At 36.7% G+C, this 9,723-nt stretch overlaps 1 pseudogene; it reads right to left on the reverse strand.

Moving 5' to 3' along the window:
* Window positions 1–7,428: 7,428 nt before the first annotated feature.
* On the reverse strand, window positions 7,429–8,827 carry LOC127801725 (auxin-responsive protein SAUR23-like; annotated as a pseudogene).
* Window positions 8,828–9,723: the final 896 nt, after the last annotated feature.

Genomic DNA, 9,723 nt, shown 5'->3' on the forward strand with positions numbered 1-9,723 from the left:
TATTTATGATAGTATGTTGTAGTATTTGCCCAAAGGTGAATTGCAATATTCTCTGATGTTTTATCTGAATCTTTATATATCTTATTTGCAACAATTTCTCTTCATTCGCAAGCTTCTTTTGTTACCGTATTTAATGGTTTGAACTTCTCTGAATGGAGTGAACAAGTCAATTTCCATTTAGGTGTGTTGGATTTTGACTTGGCACTTGTGGAAGAAAAGCCTGCTACTATTACTGATTTGAGTAGTGAGGAATAGAAGTCCAAATATAAAGTATGAAAATGGTTTAACAGGTTGAGTCTTATGTTTATGTGAATCACTATTGCAAACAACATTAAGACTACCATTCCACAAACAAAAAGTGCAAAGGAATATCTAAAGTTTGTAGAAGAACGTTTTCGTTCTGCTGATAAGTCACTTATTGGAACATTAATGGCACAACTCACGACCATGAAGTTTGATAGGTCGTGAAGTATGCAAGAACATACCATTGAGATGACTAATATTGCAGTAAGATTGAAGACCTTAGGTGTAACACCCCGTTTTTCTCTTACCAAGCGTGTCACTATGATGGGGCCCCAAAATATACATAAATTATTTTTCTTTCTTTCTCGGTACATAACTTAAACCTTAAGTACCGAATTTCAAACAAAACCCCTAGCAAATCATTCACAATATATGGAAGCGATAATCGAAACCTAATATGGTACATACCTAAATTCACCTTATATTATATCATAAAGAATCCGTACCATATATTACATCATTTTCTCAAATATAAAATATATGGAGATTTCATAAACATTCTAACAAGACTAATCATCAATAAAGCATAAGCTAAAACATATCTGAATCAGCTCGTTGAGTCCATTGGCCACACCATCACGTGCCGTCTCATCTCAACCTGTTCTTTGCCTAAGCTGCAAGTCTAAACTGAAACGTTGAATGTTCTAGGGGCATAACCCATTAGAAGATGGAACTTCTAGTGAGGGTCCAATATATATATATATATATATATATACGAATGCATGATGCATAACATGATCAACATGTGCCCTTAAAGTAACTTCCTAGGCCCACCAGCCCGGCACGAAATCCTAGGCAAATCCTGAACCTCTGCAGGATAAGCCTAACGTTATTCCATCATTACCCTAGGGGAATTACGACTACACTCTGGGGGCGACATCCCATTCCCATGCACAAACATCAATATGACAATAACATCATGTCATGCAATTATCACGACTTTTCATGCAATATAACAAAATGAATATTGTATTCATAACAACATGCATATATAACAAACATATCATGAATATAAGTTCTTGTGAGAAAAAAATCACTCACAACACCATAGTTAGGATAGGAAAACTCACATTTGCCTAAAGATCAAGATATCTCGAAAAGCCCGCATTGCCTCGATATGTGTGCCCGACCTCGATTGTCATGCCAACTCTTAAAAGTTGCACCAATCATATTATCTCGACCCCTCAATCATAAAAATAATATTTAATAACTAAATATCCTCAATATTCCATTTATTTTATTTTTCCTTCATTTTCTCTCATTTTTCCTTCTAAACATTCCAATAAATACCATCAAGACTTTTTTCTCAAATTTAATTCCACAACAATTCATCATAGGCTATAAACTTCAAAGGAAAAATATTGAACTTACCCGGATGTTGCGTTTTCACGCAAAACGAGGCTCTTTGATGCTAAAATTGAGACATTGGGAATCTCAAACCCAAATCTTTTTGCACGGACCTTGATAAAATATTTTTCTAGATTTTTAGGAATTTTTTCCAGATTTTTCCAAAGCCCCACGTGCCCGCATGCGCCTACACTCGCCTAGGGCGAGTGACGCGCATGAAGGGCCCCGCGTGGCCAGCACGCGCCAGTCGTCTTCTCCGGTGACGGCCGTGCTGGCGTTCTGGGATCTCGATGCCATCTTGAAGCCCTCTTCAAGTCGATCTTCATGGCATATCCCACGGCTTGAAAGGAGCTTGCGAAGGGCTCGGATTTGCCAGCTAAAGGCTTGGCCAAATCACCCACCTCCAACTCCGGCGACCTCTCGAAACACCCTCAAACTTTAACGAAAATGCATGAAACTTACCAGAAATGATCTACATCTCATGGGCTTCAAATTCCACTTATTTTGGAATATTAATTCGTTCGATAAGGGCCTTGATTTGGAGCTTCCTCTTTTCCCATTTTCTGCCATCGTGAAACCCTATTTATAGGCCAAATCGAGCAATGAGATGCCTGTGTTCGGCCAACCCAAACCCCTTAGAGTATCTACCTACCTTAGATCGACCTCAAATCGACCTTTCCTGACCACAAAAGCGAGTTGCAGGCTAGCGATAACTCGATCGAATTTTTGGTCGATTTTCTTGCTTTTTCTGGCAACTCATGGGCCGTTGTTAGCCAAGCCTTTACAAAAGATGCTCCTTGACCATCCCTCGTGCCATCCCTGTGGCCGAAATCGGCCATGTGCTGGTCAGATTTGCCTATGCTGCCATTTTTTGAGTTTTTGCACTTTTACCCTACTAATTTTGGTTCTCATTTTGGCCCTCTTTCACCAAGCCCCTCGACTTTTGATAATTGTCTATAAGTCCCTCAAGTCCTAAAACATCCATTTGACTCCTGAAGATTCCGAAAAACCCTTGTTTCGGCCTCTCTCTGGCAATTTTAAAAAACTACACTTAGGCTCGAATATTCGTTTTGGCCCTAAACCTCTTCATTTCTTCCTGAAACCACCGAAGGGTTGTTCCTTATGAAAAATCGAAGCCCCCTCAAGCTTTTTTTGACTTCCCGGAAGTCATTTATAACAATTCGGTATTACAGCCTAATTAGCAGTTGCATTTTAGCTGTATCAAAAACTATTCCCGATCTCATTTCTTTCGATGCTGTAAATCATGCCTCGAAATAATCATTACGGCCATATCATTTTCCTTTGGTATCTCAGCTCTAGAGCACTCCTTGCAGTCGATTCGGCCAATTTTTTGGACTATTTAGATACCAATCTTCCCTGAAATTTTGTTTTTCTAATAAAACGCTTATTTTCAAATAATCCAATTTTATTGGGTATTACATTAGGAATGGTTGTGGATGACTCCTTCTTGGTTCAGTTTATTCTGAACTCACTGCCTATTGAATATAGTGCTTTTCCAATTAACTATAACACTATTAAGGATAAGTGGGATGTTAATGAATTGACCGGTAAGCTTATTCAGGAGGAAAACAGGCTTAAGAATTTGGGAAGTCATTCTATCAACCTCACTATTTAGGGAGCTGGTAAAACATTGAAAGCCAAAAATTTTAAGAAAAAGAAAAGGCCTGTTAAAGCTTCTCAGGCTGATAAAAAGGAACTAAATGATGATAAGTGTCGATTCTGTAAGAAAGAATGGCACTATCAGAAGGATTACCTTAAATGCAAGGCTTGGTTAGAGAAGAAAGGTGTATTAAATACTTTTGTATGTTTCGAATCAAACTTAATTGATGTTCCTCATAATACTTGGTGGCTTGATTCTGGTGCTACCACTCATGTATCCAATATAATGCAAGGATTCCTTACAATCCAAACCACAAGCCGAATTGAAAATTTCCTATATATGGGAAATCGTATGAAGGCTCCAATTGAAGGCATAGAGACTTATCGTTTGGTCTTAGATACTAGTTATCATTTAGACCTATTATAGACTCTTTATGTACCTTCAATTTATAGGAACCTTATTTCTCTTTCAAAACTGGATGTTTGTGGTTTTGGTTTTAATTTTGGACATGGATGTTTCAGTTTGTATAAGAATTCTAGACTTATTGGTTCTGGTGTTCATACTGATGGTTTATATAAATTGAAACTTGATGATAAATTTGCTAAATCCTTACTTACTGTGCATCAAAATATTGGAATCAAGGGTAATATGCTCAATGAAAGTTCAACTTACTTGTGGCATAAGCGTTTGAGTCACATATCCAAAGAAAGATTGGTAAAGAATGAGATTCTACATAATCTAGATTTTACTGATCTTGGTTTATGTGTGGATTGCATAAAGGGAAAACAAACTAGACATAACAAGAAATGAGTCACAAGAAACACTCAGCTTCTTGAAATTATATACATTGATGAATAGTGGACCTTTTGATACTCTATCTTTTGGTGGAGAAAAGTATTTTATCACCTTTATTGACGATTTTTCACGCTATAAATATGTCTATTTGCTTAAAGAAAAATCTCAAGCAGTAAATGCTTTTGAAATATACATTAATGAGGTTGAAAGGCAATTAGACAAGAAAGTGAAAATTATAAGGTCTGATAGAGGTGGTGAATACTATGGGAAATATGATGAAACAGGATAATGTCTTGGTTCATTTGCAAAACTTCTTGAAAGACATGGCATATGTGCACAATATACTATGCCATACACACCTCAACAAAATGGTGTGGTAGAAAGGCGTAACCGTACGTTGATGGATATGGTTAGGAGTATGATGAGTAATTCATCATTACCCAAATCATTGTGCATGTATGCATTAATAACAACAATGTACTTGCTAAATAGGGTTCCTAATAAAGCAGTTCCAAAAACTTCTTTTGAGTTGTGGACAAATAGGAAACCTAGTTTAAGGCACCTGCATGTTTGGGGTTGTTCAGCAGAAGCAAGAACTTATAATCCACATAAAAGAAAGTTAGATTCTCGAACGGTTAATGGTTACTTTATTGGTTACCCAGAGAAATTTAAAGGGTACATATTTTATTGTCCTAACCATAGTCCAATGATAGTAAAAACTGGTCATGCGAAATTTCTTGAAAATGGTGAAGTTAGTAGGAGTGAGGAACAACTAAATGTGGACATAAAGGAAGTTAAGGTAAATGTTCCTTTATCTGTGAGCCTTCCCTCGTCCATTGTTGTTCCAAAAGTTGTTCTAGTTGTTGAAGAACGCTATAACAACACTAAACAACATTTGAATGATGAAACACCCCTTGAAGAAACTAACTCACAAAGAGCTGATGCAAATGAGTTACAAGAAATACCTTTGAGAAGATCTCAAAGAATAAGGAAATCAGTCATTTCAAGCAATTATGAAACTTATTTGCAAGAATCAGATCTTGACATTGGAATTAATAAAGATCCGGTTTCATTTTCACAAGCCATAGAAAGTATTGAGTTAGAGAAGTGGATTGATGCCGTGGAAGAGGAATTAAAATCCATGTATGAAAATGATGTTTGGGATATCATTAAATTGCCAGAAGGTTCCAAACGAGTTGGGTGTAAATGGGTCTTTAAGACCAAGTGCGACTTGAATGGCAATATTGAACGGTATAAAGCTAGACTTATTGCTAAAGGATACACTCAAAAAGATGGCATTGATTATAAAGAGACATTTTCACCTGTTTCAAAGAAAGACTCATTAGATATTATCATGGCACTGGTGACTCATTATGATTTAGAGTTATACCAAATGGATGTGAAAACAACATTTCTGAATAGAAATCTTGAAGAGGAAGTTTATATGGACCAACCTAAAGGTTTTCTAATTGAAAGAAAAGGTCATATGGTGTGTAAACTTAGAAAATCAATATATGGACTTAACCAGGCTTTCAGGCAATGGTATATTAAGTTTAATGATACCATCACCTCTTTCGGTTTTGACTTTCGATTTTGAAGAAAATGTTGTTGATTGTTGCATATACCGAAAGATAAGTGGGAACAAAATTCTATTTTTAGTCCTATATGTTGATGATATCTTGCTTGCTACTAATGATTTGGGTATGCTGTGTGAGACGAAAGACTATCTCTCAAGGAATTTTAAAATGAAAGATATGGGTGAAGCATCTTATGTGATAGAAATTGAAATATTCTGTGATAGATCACAAGGATTGTTGGGATTGTCTCAAAAAGCATATATTGAAAGAATTCTAGAAAGATTTAATATGGGAAAGTGTTCTGCTAGAATTGTTCCAATTCAAAAAGGAGACAAATTTAGTCTTATGCAATGTCCAAAGAATGATATAGAACGAAAACAAATGGAATCAATTCCATATACTTATGTTGTGGGAAGCCTAATGTATGTGCAAACCTGTACATGACCGGATATCAGTTTTGCGGTTGGAATGCTAGGCAGGTATCAAAGTAATCCTGGAATTGATCATTGGAAAGCTGCAAAGAAAGTCTTGAGATATCTTCAAGGCACCAAGAATCACATGCTCATGTACAGGAAAACTAATCACTTAGAAGTAATTGGTTACTCAGATTCAGATTTTGCTGGGTGCATTGACAGTAGAAAGTCCAATTTTGGTTATTTGTTTCTTTTTGGAGAATGAACAATATCATAGAAAAGTGCTAAGCAATATGTTATTACCTCATCCATTATGGAAGTAGAATTTGTGGCATGTTTTGAAGCCACAATTCTTGCATTATGGCTGCGGAACTTTATTTCAGGACTTGGGGTTGTCAATACCATTACTAAGCCGTTGAAAATTTACTATGATAATTCTACAATAGTGTTGTTCTCCAAAAACGACAAATACTCTAGAGGTGCCAAGCATATGGAATTCAAATATTTTGCCATTAAGGAGGAAGTTCAAAAACAAAGAATGTTTGTTGAGCATATTAGAACAGATCTCATGATTGCAGATTCGTTAACTAAAGATTTACAACCAAAGATATTTAAGGAACATGTACATAGAATGGGTCTTGGTTGTTCTTTTGAATGATGTACTAAAGTTAACACTCTGAGCTCACTTATATGTTTTGATGTACACTATTTCCAATTTCTAGTAATGATGTGCACATTATTGTGTTTTTATATGTTATAACATGAGTTGCCTAGAAACATTATCATGGACCATTATGAAATTATATGTGTCATTTATAGGCCTAGTATGGTAGGACGCTAGTGTTGTGGTATATGGAAGAAAGTATGTTGTGTGATCAATGTACAACTGCTATAACCCACATTTAGAATTTTATCATATTGAGGTAATTATGATGTCTTAAGAGGATGAGTTTTTGATGCTTAAGGTTATAATGCATCATACTTACACTTACGTTTTAAGTCTTAGTTTCATCCAATTTTCAGGCTAAGTGGGAGAATGCTAGTTTACTGTTTAGTAAACAGGTGCCTTGAAATTAAGGAGTTGAGGATGACAATTAGTTTACTGTTTAGTAAACAAGTGGCCTGAAATTAAGGAGTTGAGGATGACAATTAGTGGGAAGTTATTAATAAGTAAATCTCATCAACGAAAATCCATTAGTAAATTAGAGTGTGTTTTATCAAAGGGAGTAAGGGAGAGAAACCAATATATAGAAGATGGTAAATGTACTGCAACAGCTTCATCATCATCATCATCAAACCCAGGTATGTGAAAATCAGAGATTTCAAAGATCGTAGGTAAGAAAGATGAAAGAAGTAGTAGATAATAATTTCTTCTTATATGAGTGACTACGGTGTGAAGGTCAAGTGATACATAAGAGAGAGAGAGAGAGGAGAACAAAGAGTTAATGAAACAAAGTCATATTGAAGAAGCAAGAGATGTCATTGCTTGTTTGGCATGCAGGGAGGCTTCTTTTTGTCTCTGTCCCTTTTTTTTTTTTTTGCCTCCCAAAATGTTCATATACTACAACTAAGAAAAGAAATGTACATGAGATTGTTCCTGGTTTACAAAAATTGTCCCCTTTCTTTTCCAAGAGACGTCTCCCTCTTTCCACTCATAATCCATTCAATTGAGAAGTAAGGTTGATGAAGATATCCTCTCTGCAAGGAATGGTGAGACCACCCATAGGGTGAGAGAAACCAAATTCTTCTTCAGCCTTGCGTAGCAAATCTTGAAACATGAGTTTGTTCAAGTATGATATTGGAACCAAAAATCTCTTCTTCTGTGCCTCCCCAACATAAACTGCCAAATAACCCTCTGGAACATCTACAACCTTGGAGGCGGATCTGCGCAGAATATGCTTAGCGTGAAGGATAAGGCAACCGAATACCCATGATTTTCTATAAAGGAGCAGTGAGGATCTACAGATGAGCTTTTAGAATAGAGAGGTCTAAAGAAATGCAAAAACCTTTTGTTGGTTACGCCTCTTGACAGGAGAAGAGTATATATAGAAACAGTGTGATATACTGCAAAGTCTAACCTGCGAAGCTGTGGTGTATAAAGATGTAGATGAGTTTGGTACAGAAAGCTTGGGCAGAGACAGACATAGTTTGCAAGTGATCACATGGCTCTGCCTACTCAGTTGTTGCAATGAAAGACTGGGGACGACGAGTTAGAATAATACTGCTTACCCTACCAACTTGGACACCAGGATCAGATTGAATATCAGAAAATTTCAAGCTCATTTGTTATCATGAACCCCTCTTGATTCTTAAGTTAAGGGACAAACGGGAGACATCTAACATCATGGATAAGCTTGTCCAGAAAACGTAAACAAGTGCAAGATTTTTTTTTTGGAAGCCGAGCAAGTCAAGGATACTTCAGCATTGGCAATTATCAATCTATGAACTCAAATTCTAGCAACATACTGATAATTATTTCTCAACCGAATTGAGATAATGCAAAGTTGATCAGGTTTCGCATGGGGGACCACAGATGGCTAATCGGGACAATTGGATGCAACAGCCAGCAGCTATTCAAAAGCAGTTACAACTGTCCTGCCACTCGCCACAGTACTCGATGTATTTCAATTCGTTACCCGTGACACTCCCTTGCTTTGAACGCTTTGCAAATATCTGAGATAACAAATCATCTGCCGCATTTAACAATTGGATCCTCAGTGCATGGATTTTAGTGGTGCTCACAGTAATTTGAAACCACCACCAATGCTGAACTCTTATAATTTTGCTTGAAGTTAATGACAGTTGTCCTACGTTACCTGATTTGGTGAGTTATTAAACTGAGTTGGTTCCATTAGGAAACCACATGCATGATACATTTCCTCAGTCCCTCGAACACAAACCGCTATCGAATCAAAAGAATAAACTGTATAATTCTACTTCTGGGCAAATTACATTTTCATGAGTTTCATGGTATATTGAATGATTTTGCATCCTGATTTCATCTGAGGTGCTCCTTCCCTAAAATTACTGTTAATTAATCTAGTGTGACAGACTAACATTCTCAGAGTGCAATATAAAAAGTACATCCCAGGGGATTTAGCATTTTCAGTCACGTGCAATATCTTAATTGCAATGAACAACCAAGAAGCAATGAAATAAATACATAAGAAACAAGCTAGGAACTCCATCTGTTATTTCTCATATAGAAAGGCCTTTCTTCACCCTCCGCCCCCCCCCCCCCCCCCCCCCCCCCGACCCCCCAAGAGTCATCTGTACAAACCAAAAACAAAAAATAAAATATAGCAATAGGAAGATGCATTTTGTAGCGTACAAAATTTTATGTGATGATTCTCGCTTAGCTGGAGAATTTTTGACCTCTTGCCTACAGTTACAGACTGACTCACAGTTCACTCAACCAAGAAGTGAGATTGCCAGAAAAATGGATTGCAAGAGGATGGATGCCTTTGGCACGAAGGATGCTAATCAACCAAATACCCATGATTTTGTATAGAGCAAGAAAAAACCTAAATGAGTGAGCTTCTTTAAGAAAGAATAATCTGAATGAAGAAGATGGGAGTACTGTATTGGCTAAACTGCTACTATGATCACTATATATAGTCATAAAGAAAGGTTTAGTGGGGAAGCTTCCCATGAGAGAAATTGGTCA

The sequence above is a fragment of the Diospyros lotus genome, chromosome 5, assembly GCF_014633365.1.
Source record: "Diospyros lotus cultivar Yz01 chromosome 5, ASM1463336v1, whole genome shotgun sequence".
In the NCBI taxonomy this organism is placed as follows: Eukaryota; Viridiplantae; Streptophyta; class Magnoliopsida; order Ericales; family Ebenaceae; genus Diospyros; species Diospyros lotus.